At 33.7% G+C, this 10,000-nt stretch overlaps 1 protein-coding gene across 2 annotated transcripts in view; it reads left to right on the forward strand.

Annotated features, from left to right (window-relative positions):
- b3galnt2 (beta-1,3-N-acetylgalactosaminyltransferase 2) overlaps nt 1-10,000 on the forward strand; it is a 64,258-nt gene that overhangs the window by 12,531 nt on the left and 41,727 nt on the right. For both annotated transcript variants that reach the window (XR_013800340.1, XR_013800341.1), the window contains exon 3: nt 9,861-10,000. This exon is cut by the window's right edge and continues 137 nt beyond it. The gene's annotated coding sequence lies outside the window, so the exon portion shown is untranslated. The remainder of the gene's footprint in view (nt 1-9,860) is intronic.

Here is a 10,000-nt window from a genome sequence, read left to right on the forward strand (position 1 = left end):
GTAAAAAACTAAAAATAAGATGAAGAATTTAATGTTATGTTAGCGAGCATATCCCAGAGTTCATATTGTAAAAGCACAATCAGTCTTTGTTTGCGTTAGCCCGATGCATAAACATAACGTTTTACACAAAAAAAAAAAAAATTGCAGTTACGTTACTACGAGGTATTACTCTATTCTTTAGACAACTCCGAAAACAACGACAAACACTTCACATATCTCAATACAATTGCCATTGAAGACCTAGAAGCTAAACGGTGCTTACACAACAAACAAAATAATTATTAAGCATGCTACATAAAACATAAAAGCAACAATTATTAATAACACTTACAGGTTGTGATACGGAGGAGGAAGCTGATGCAAATACACATGAACCTTCCTTCAATATCAGCCAGCTCGCGAATCCAAGTTTGATTGCATTTAAAAAGCAATCGTCTTGAAAATGGCGCGAACAAAGCACAAGGCTCGGACTATACTTCTGTGGTATAGTTGTATATATGAATTGAAGCCACTTAGTCTTCAAATGCTCCTCCTTGGGCAGATGAAAAAAGTTTGCTTTTGAGCCGCACTTCAGAACACAGCGTCTCGTCGCCATGATGTTTCCCTGCTGGCCTTGGAGAGCAATAAGTGGGCGTATCGTATTCAAATAACTTGACAAGTTGACGTCATCTAGTCAGAGAAAAAGCTTCGGTCTTCTAACGATTCATAAAAATGACTCCGAGTCGACTCTCACTTTTGAAAGACAATAACTTTATATACGGTGCACTTTCATATTTCAAACTTTGCAGGATGTTTTTGTTCACTTAGATCTATGTTACACACTACATGAAAGGTACATTTCAAAATTCCATAATAGGTGCCCTTTAAGTAAAAGTACAGAAGAACTCATTTTTAAAAGTACTTAAGTATAAAAGTAAATGTCAATGCATTGTTTTATTATTGTTGCATGTAATATTTACAGTACCTTATGCCTCTGAATCTATGCCGATCCTCATATCAATATCACATTTATTTCTATAACACAGTTCCAGTCGTGAGATTGAATAAGTCACTCAATAACGTCCACAATGGTTTCGGACACACAAATGTCTGTTCCCAGTTGTTTGGCTTTTAGTATGAATATGTTCGCCTTACTGTTATCTATAAGCTAGTGTTCTCCAAAACAATGACAAAATTCACATTTAGAAGAGCAAACCCAACATTGAAAATTAAAAACATGTTGATGTCAGAATCCATAGTCAGATTGACGTTAATCTCCAACGTTGCACAGACGTTGTATTGTGGTTGAAAATCGGTTGACGTCAGAAACCAACATCAGTCGAGCTCTGACGTCAACCAGACTTTCATTTACAACCAAAATCATCCCTGACGTTACTACTCTCTACTCAAGAACCTCGACAGAAATGTAGTGGAGTAAAAAATACGATATTTGTCGTTAAAGTAAAAGTGGAAACAATAACTTGTATGTATAAATGTAAATAAATATATACTTTATAAATATAATAAAAGTAAAGTATAAGAAAAAAGAATACTCAAGTAAAGTACAGATACTCAAAAAGTGTACTTAAGTAAATATACTTTGTTACTGTCCACCTCTGCTGACTAGATTATTATTTAAAATAATGTCGGCCACTTTTTACTGGTAACATTTGGCATAATCAGGACCCACAAATATTCCCCCATTATTATACATTATATTCAACATTATATATTGTAGTTTATGTAGTACTGACACTAGAACTCTGAAAACTAGAACTTTTTCTCACACATACATTTTTATTTTGGGTGAACTATCCACGACACATATTATTACATTTTTGTATTGCGATATATTGTGACTCCCCTGGTCGTTTGATTGAACTATATCAGCAATAGGACTAGTGGAAAATTCAGCTTTAACGACAGTAATAAATGAGTTTAAAATATAGTGCAATAGAAACAGTGGTTTGACAATATGAGTGTTTCTACAGTAGTGTTGATGAAATAACTGCAGAAGGACGAGAGCGAGTGACGGCCGGTCCGTCTCTTTAATGAATCCCTCAGTCACACAGAGGAATGTGTTCTGTGTTAATCACTGTGTGTGTTCATCAGCGGCTCGTGTGCTGTAATTACAGTAAAACCCAGAGCGGCCGCACACACACACACACACACACACTCACACGATCACACTTTCCCTGAAACTACCAGTCACGAGATGTCTCCTCTGCTCATTTATTTGATCAAAAATACTGAAAAATAGTGAAATATTATTACAGTTTAAAAGAGATGTTTTCTGTGTGAATATACTTAAAAAATTTATTTATTCCTGTGATCAAAGCTGAATTTATCATCATTACTCCAGTCTTCAGTGTCACATGATCCTTCAGAAATCAGTATAATATGATGATGATGCTCAAGAAACATTTATGATTATTATCAATGTTGAAAACAGCTTCATATTTTTGTGGAAACTGTGATACTTTTTATTTTTAAGGATTCTTTGATGAATAGAAAGTTAAAAATAACATAATTTAGGGTTAGGGTTAGAATGCAACATTATAAATGTCTTTAGTTTTACTTTTGATTAATTTAAAGCATCCTTTCTGAATGAAAATATTAATTTCTTGTTTTGTTTTGTTTTATTAATTGTAGTAACAGGTGAAACTGGAAAAATTACAATATGGTGCAAAAGTTAATTTATTTCAGTAATTTAACTTAAAAGGTGGAACTAATATTTTGAAACTAATATGATTATGGCTTACAGCTTATGAAAACCTTTTCACAATATTCTACTTTTGAATTTGGGGTTTTCATAAGCTGTATAATCATAATCATCAAAATTATAACAAATAAAGGCTTGAAATATCTCACTTTGCATGTAATGAGTCTATATAATATATTAGTTTCAGCTTTTAAGTTGAATTACTGAAATAAATGAACTTTTGCACCATATTCTAATTGTTCGAGTTTCAAGTGTATTTCACATATAATTTCAATATTACAGTTTTATTGTATTTTTGAGCAAATAAATGCAGCCTTGGTGACCAGAAGAGACTTTGTTCATAAACACAAACATTTTTATGATTTAATTAATTTGATCTTTTCATGAACTGGCAACCCAGTCTTATATAATAGCACTGTGTTATTTTGACTTGTTGGTACTTTGATATTAGTTTTCCACTGCGCTCCAGGAGCGAGAAGAAGGGAAGTGTAGTTTGTTTGTTGAGTGTGGTGTGTGTTTGTTGCACCATCTGGCTGTGAGCGTCACACACACCTCTGAAACACACCGCTTCCCCTCCGACAGCTGCGTCTCTCCTCATCCTCATCATCATCTTCATCATCATCATCATCATCCGCGCTCACGTCAATCAGGCTCTGCTGATAAACAACACTTCTGTCACGGTCACCTTTGGCTTGTTTAGCTGGGGTTTAAACGAGTCTTAAAGGGCACCTATTATGACATTTAAAATGTTCCTAATGTTGTTTAGGGAGTCCCCAACAACAGTTTTACATGCATGCAATGTCAAAAAACACTTTTGTTGTCGTATAATATGCATTTATTTTTACCTGATTTGCTCACCGACTCCCAAATGATTCGTTCAACGACTCATTTTCCAAACCCCTCCTTTGCGCGACGCTAATCTACGATTGGTCAGATGACCCAGCAGTGTTTACAGAGATAATACTTATTGTTTAACACGGAGTACAATGATGCTTTTATCAATTAAATTGTGTTATAATAATGATTATAGTCCAGCTTTGTAGTTTGTAGTAAAAAACTAAAAATAAGATGAAGAATTTAATGTTATGTTAGCGAGCATAGCCCAGATTTCATATTGTAAAAGCACAATCAGTCTTTGTTTGCGTTAGCCCGATGCATAAACATAACGTTTTACAAAAAAACAAAAAAATGCAGTTACGTTACTACGAGGTATTACTCTATTCTTTAAGACAACTCCGAAAACAACGACAAACACTTCACATATCTCAATACAATTGTCATTGAAGACCTAGAAGCTAAACGGTGCTTACACAACAAACAAAATAATTATTAATCATGCATGCTACATAAAACATAAAAGCAACAATTATTAATAACACTTACAGGTTGTGATACGGAGGAGGAAGCTGATGCAAATACACTTAGAACTGAACCTTCCTTCAATATCAGCCAGCTCGCGAATCCAAGTTTGATTGCATTTAAAAAGCAATCGTCTTCAAAATGGCGCGAGCAAAGCACAAGCTCGGACTATACTTCTGTGGTATAGTTGTATATATGAATTGTAGCCACTTAGTCTTCAAATGCTCCTCCTTGGGCAGATGAAAAAAGTTGGCTTTTGAGCCGCACTTCAGAACACAGCGTCTCGTCGCCATGATGTTTCCCTGGCCTTGGAGAGCAATAAGTGGGCGTATCGTATTCAAATAACTTGACAAGTTGACGTCATCTAGTCAGAGAAAAAGCTTCGGTCTTCTAACGATTCATAAAAATGACTCCGAGTCGACTCTTACTTTTGAAAGACAATAACTTTATATACGGTGCACTTTCATATTTCAAACTTTGCAGGATGTTTTTGTTCACTTAGATCTATGTTACACACTACATGAAAGGTACATTTCAAAATTCCATAATAGGTGCCCTTTAAAGGATTAGATCACTTTAAAAAAAAAGTGCTGATAAATTACTCACCCCGATGTCATCCAAGATGTCTTTCTTTCTTTTTAAAGAAATTAAGGTTTTTGATGAAAACATTCCAGGATTTATCTCCATATAATGGACTTCAATGGCAACCAACGGTTTGAAAGTCCAAATGTCCGAATTCAATCTGATTCATTCGGACAGTTCACTCACGCACTGAATCGTTTGCAGCGGTTTCTCACAACGAAACAAAAACCAAAAAACGCCGGAAGACGCTGATTTTCCAGTGTAGGAAAGTAAACAAAACTTGCAAGTCAGTTAGTAATAATCATAGGTAATAATCATCTCAAGTGTACACGTATACAGTGAACAAAACACGCGAAGAAATCGCGATACAAGACCGTTATTGGTAACGTTATTCCTGAACGCTTGAAACAATTGAGTTTTGGTCAACAATTATAACAACAATTTGGTTAAAAATTATGCATTTTAAGGTTTCTGTTTTATTTCGAGCTGGTTGCGTTTTTGTGTATTAAAAATGATCCCATAGCGCCATCTAGTGTTCAACTAGCGGTATTACCAGCTAATCAGATTTAAAAAATTAAAAACGTAGGCTATTTAATAACTTTTCTCAATTATTTTGTAATATCAATGGGAAGGATGGACATTTCAGAATGCCATTTTTTAAAGTCAAACGTTAAATAATATAATGAATAAATTAACTTAAGAAGAAATGATTTGTTGATAGTTTCTGTTGATAGACTTTGAGATCAGGAAGAGCCGTTTGTTTTGTTCTCCAGAGGGATCCAGAGACAGCAGTGAACATTATGACTGTGATAAATGTCATGTTTATGCAGCGTGACATTTGCAGACTAAAATCATCCTCTTTCAAACTTCTGTTGTGGTGTGTGTGTAGACACTGTCCGTCACAAACACTGTTTCTGGGAATGAAGTGTCCGTCGGCTGTTCATTCTTCTGTGATGCTGATCGAGTGTGCTTTATTAGACAGGTCAACATGCTGAATACATATTCATATTCATATTCATGCGTGTCCGCTGAACTACAATGTCCTTGGATGATCTAAAGCGTTGTAATGTGACGTGGAAACATAATAATAACAACAACATGCAGCTACAACAAATATTATTATTAATATAGCAATTGTTTAAATATTAAGTTGTATTATGTATTTAATAATATTAATAGTAATAAAGTAAATATGATGTTGATTTGTCTAGATGGTTGTTATTATTTATTTTGTTTATAATATTTATTACCATAATGGATTTAATAGTAATACTAGTTTTTTTTAAATACCAAATATTAATAAACATGTATCAATATGTATTATTATAATAGACAATATATGATCATATTATTTATTATAATGGATTTAAAAATAACAATAATAATAATTATTATTATTATTGGTGAGAATACTAATAATAATACATGTGTGTAATAGTTATTATTAAAATAGATTTAATAATAAAATAGCTGATGATGATTCTTAATTGTTGTTGTTATTATTTATTTATAATATTTAAAATATTTGTTATCATAATGGCTTAAATAATAATACTTGTTGTTGTTATTTATAATACTAAATATTAATGAACATGTATATTATGTATTATTATAATCGACTTGATATTTTGTAATGTTTATAATATTGTTATAAAGGCTTCAATAATAGTTATATATTATGATGGATTTAATAATAATGATTATTATTATTATTGGTGAGAATAATAATAATAAATGTATAATATGTGTTATTATAATATATTTAATAATATTAATAATGATACAATAAATATGATGTCGATTTTTCTAGATGGTTGTTATTATTTATTTGTTTATACCGGTAATATTTATTAGTAATACTAGTTTTTTTTATTACCAAATCTATAATGTTTATAATATTGTTATAAAGGCTTCAATAATAATTATATATTATGATGGATTTAATAATAATAATAATTATTATTATTATTATTGGTAAGAATAATAATAATAATAAATGTATAAAATGTATTATTATAATGGATTTAATAATAATAATAAATATAGCTGCAAGCAGCAATCACCGGGGCCAAGCGCAAGCAAGATGACAAGACATGCCAAAGTGGCTGGGAGTGTGAGACCAACTGCAGCTAGGAGCAATTGAAGACATTTAAAGAAGAATTTTGGCAAAATGGTTGAAAAATCACATACATTAACTAAAAATATGATTATCACTTTCGACCAATAGGTGGCGCAGTTACGAAACTGATGTGATGTGGTCAGAGTGAAGTGACAATGACATATACAAAGTTTGGTGTCAATATGGCAAGGCATTGCAGATATAAAGCCTGAATAGTCATTTTGGCATCATGCCTCAAATTTGCCACTGCGGTATACAAAAACGGTTTCGTCTATTGACACGAAATCCATAACTTTTACTCGGCACGGTCTGGAGATGACACGATCCGATTTTGGTGAAAATCGGACGTTCGGTCTAGGAGGAGTTCGAAAAAGTAGGTTTTAAAAGAAAATAAAGATGGCGGACAGGAAGTTTGGCTGACTATGGCAAAATTGGTATCTATGTTTTCAGCATAACCCAAGGAATCTATTGAGATCAGTGTCATTACTATAGGCAAATTTCATTATAACTTTTGACCAAAAGGTGGCGCTGTCTCATAAATTTTTGAGTACCTTTAGGGCGTTGTACTGATGACCCATACTGAGTTTCGTAACGATACGTTCATGCGTTCATAAAATACAGCATTTTAGCACATAATTCAAAATGGCCGACAGCCAAAATGGCCGATATGGGAAAATTGAATATCAGTCAACTCAGTAAGACGCCCTGAATCTAACGAGACCACTTTTGTGATTTTTGGACAAACCGTTCAGAAGTTATAAGCAAAAACATAAATTATTCATATCTCCGGACCAGTAGGTGGCGCTGCGCCGAAACGCAGCATGTAGCCTCAGGTCATGCTTGTGATGACATGTACCAAATTTGGTCAGAATCCGATAAAGCGTTGTGGAGATACGGCCTTACGTCTGTTTTCGCAAGCGCTACGTAAAATTTATTTGCGCGGTATTCGAGAACGGTAATTCGAATCAACTTGAATTCCATAACTTTTGGTCGCCAAGGTCTGGAGATGATCTGGTTCATTTTTCGTGAAATTCGGAGCAACGGCCTAGGAGGAGTTCGAAAAAGTAGGTTTTTCGGAAAATTCAAAATGGCGGGAAAACTATTATGACGGAAAATGACGTCATGGGGAGCATTCGAATCGTCATGAGCTCAGGAATCAGATGAAAAAAGAATTTTGTTTCTAGCCCTTGTGGTTCAAAAGTTATTAGCATAAACATGAGTAAAACTTTGGACAGCTGGTGGCGCTAAAGGGAATGAGTTGGAGACTCCAAATTTGCTATGGTGATAGTTCAGGCTGTCCTCTATCACTGTGCCAATTTTCATAAGTTTCCCGTAAACGGTTCTATAGGCTGCCATAGACGCCCAGTCGGAAAAAGAAAAAGAAAAAGAAAAAGAAGCAGAATAAGAACCAGAACAGATACAATAGGTGCCCGCACCTTCAGTGCTTGGCCCCTAATAATGAAAAAATTAAATGCACAAAAAAAAGAAAAATCTAATTTTCTACAAAAATATGAAGCAGAACAACAGTTTTCAACACTGATAATAATCATAAATGTTTCTTGAGCATCAAATCATCATATTACACTGATTTCTGAAGGATCATGTGACACTGAAGACTGGAGTAATGATGCTGAAAACTCACAGGAATAAATTAAACTTTACTTGTGTTATGTTGCGGGTCAATTTGACCCGTTTCGATTTTCTAGTTGTTGGAAATCTAGTTAACCTATGTTTTTTTTCTTGATATTTTGTGACACTTTCTCATTTATCATCATGAACATGCAGAGTTTCAACATGCTGATGTGTTTTGACATACAAACAAATTACTATTAAGTTCGTGATGTTCGCAGGTCAATTTGACCCGCATATTTTAACGCTCTAAGGCAACTGTACCGACCCAAAATAATAACATTTATTGGTTATATTTTGTTATTGTGGCTTTTTACTACCTTATGAAGCTAAAAAATTAGCTTTTCCATGCTTATTTCAATACAGAAAAATATTTTGTCAGCCACAGATTGTAAAAATTAGCTATCAGTTATTTTTTCAAGCTTCCTGAAATAATATTAAACCTTTGTTTTTTTTCTTGATATTTTGTGACTTTTTCTCATTTATCATCATGAACATGCATGCAAAGTTTCAACATGCTGATGTGTTTTGACATATACAAACAAAATCACTATACGTTCATATTATTACTAATAGTGTCAATTTGACCCTCATAGGCAGCTATTCAAAAGAAACTACAGACACAGAATAAAAACATGTATGTTATGTATGGCAGGGCACTTGTGATGTGAGGTGTGTGTGTGTGTGTCCATCCGAGTGCGAGAGCAAAACCAGCACCGTGTGTGAAGTGCAAGAACTTCATATGCAGAAAACACACACTTGCTGTGCGCTCATCATGTCAGAAGTAACTTCTTGACTTTATGAAATGAGTCTACAAAACAAAAGTTGAGCCAACTTAAGAAAAATAAACATTATTTTCATTATACAGCTACATTTAATTGTTCAGTTTTGATGTTCTAAGCATAAAATGTAAAAAAAAAAAAACAGAAAACGTAAAAAAAAAAAAAACAGTATACTGTTAATCAATAATAATCACATTTTGTCAAAACAAAACTGTTTTAAAAAATGGTTAAAAAATATTTTCATAAATCATATGTTCATATATTTGTTTTTGTTTTGTAATGTTTGTCAAATATATCAACATTTGTCATACTGTTTTTTTTTTTAACGTTTTCTGTTTTTTGTTTTTTTACATTTTATGCTCAGAACATCATAACTGAACAATTAAATTTAGCTGTATAATGAAAATAATGTTTACTTTTCCTAAGTTGGCTCACATAAGTTTACAATTTGTACCTGAATCTTTGTTGTTTTTCATAGTGTGATTTTTGAGGAATTGTATTGAATCCAATTAGGGTCGATTTGACCCGCACCATAAAGGGTGTACACAGAGATCACAGTGCACAAGGGTTATATCCCCACAGCTGATTTCATTGAGAATAATATTTCATAATTTTTGAAATGCATGTGGTTCTGTCGGTCCGAATAACGTGGTTTCTCTCGGCCCGTGCGTGTGTGTGTGTGTGTCAGGTGTCGAAGGCGGCGGCGGATCTGATGGCGTACTGTGACGCACACATACGAGAGGACCCGCTCATCGTCCCCGTCCCGGCCTCAGAAAACCCCTTCAGGGAGAAGAAGTTCTTCTGCACCATCCTCTGAGGAGCAGGTCC

The sequence above is a fragment of the Phoxinus phoxinus genome (genome assembly GCF_949152265.1).
Source record: "Phoxinus phoxinus genome assembly, chromosome: 14".
Classification (NCBI taxonomy): domain Eukaryota; kingdom Metazoa; phylum Chordata; class Actinopteri; order Cypriniformes; family Leuciscidae; genus Phoxinus; species Phoxinus phoxinus.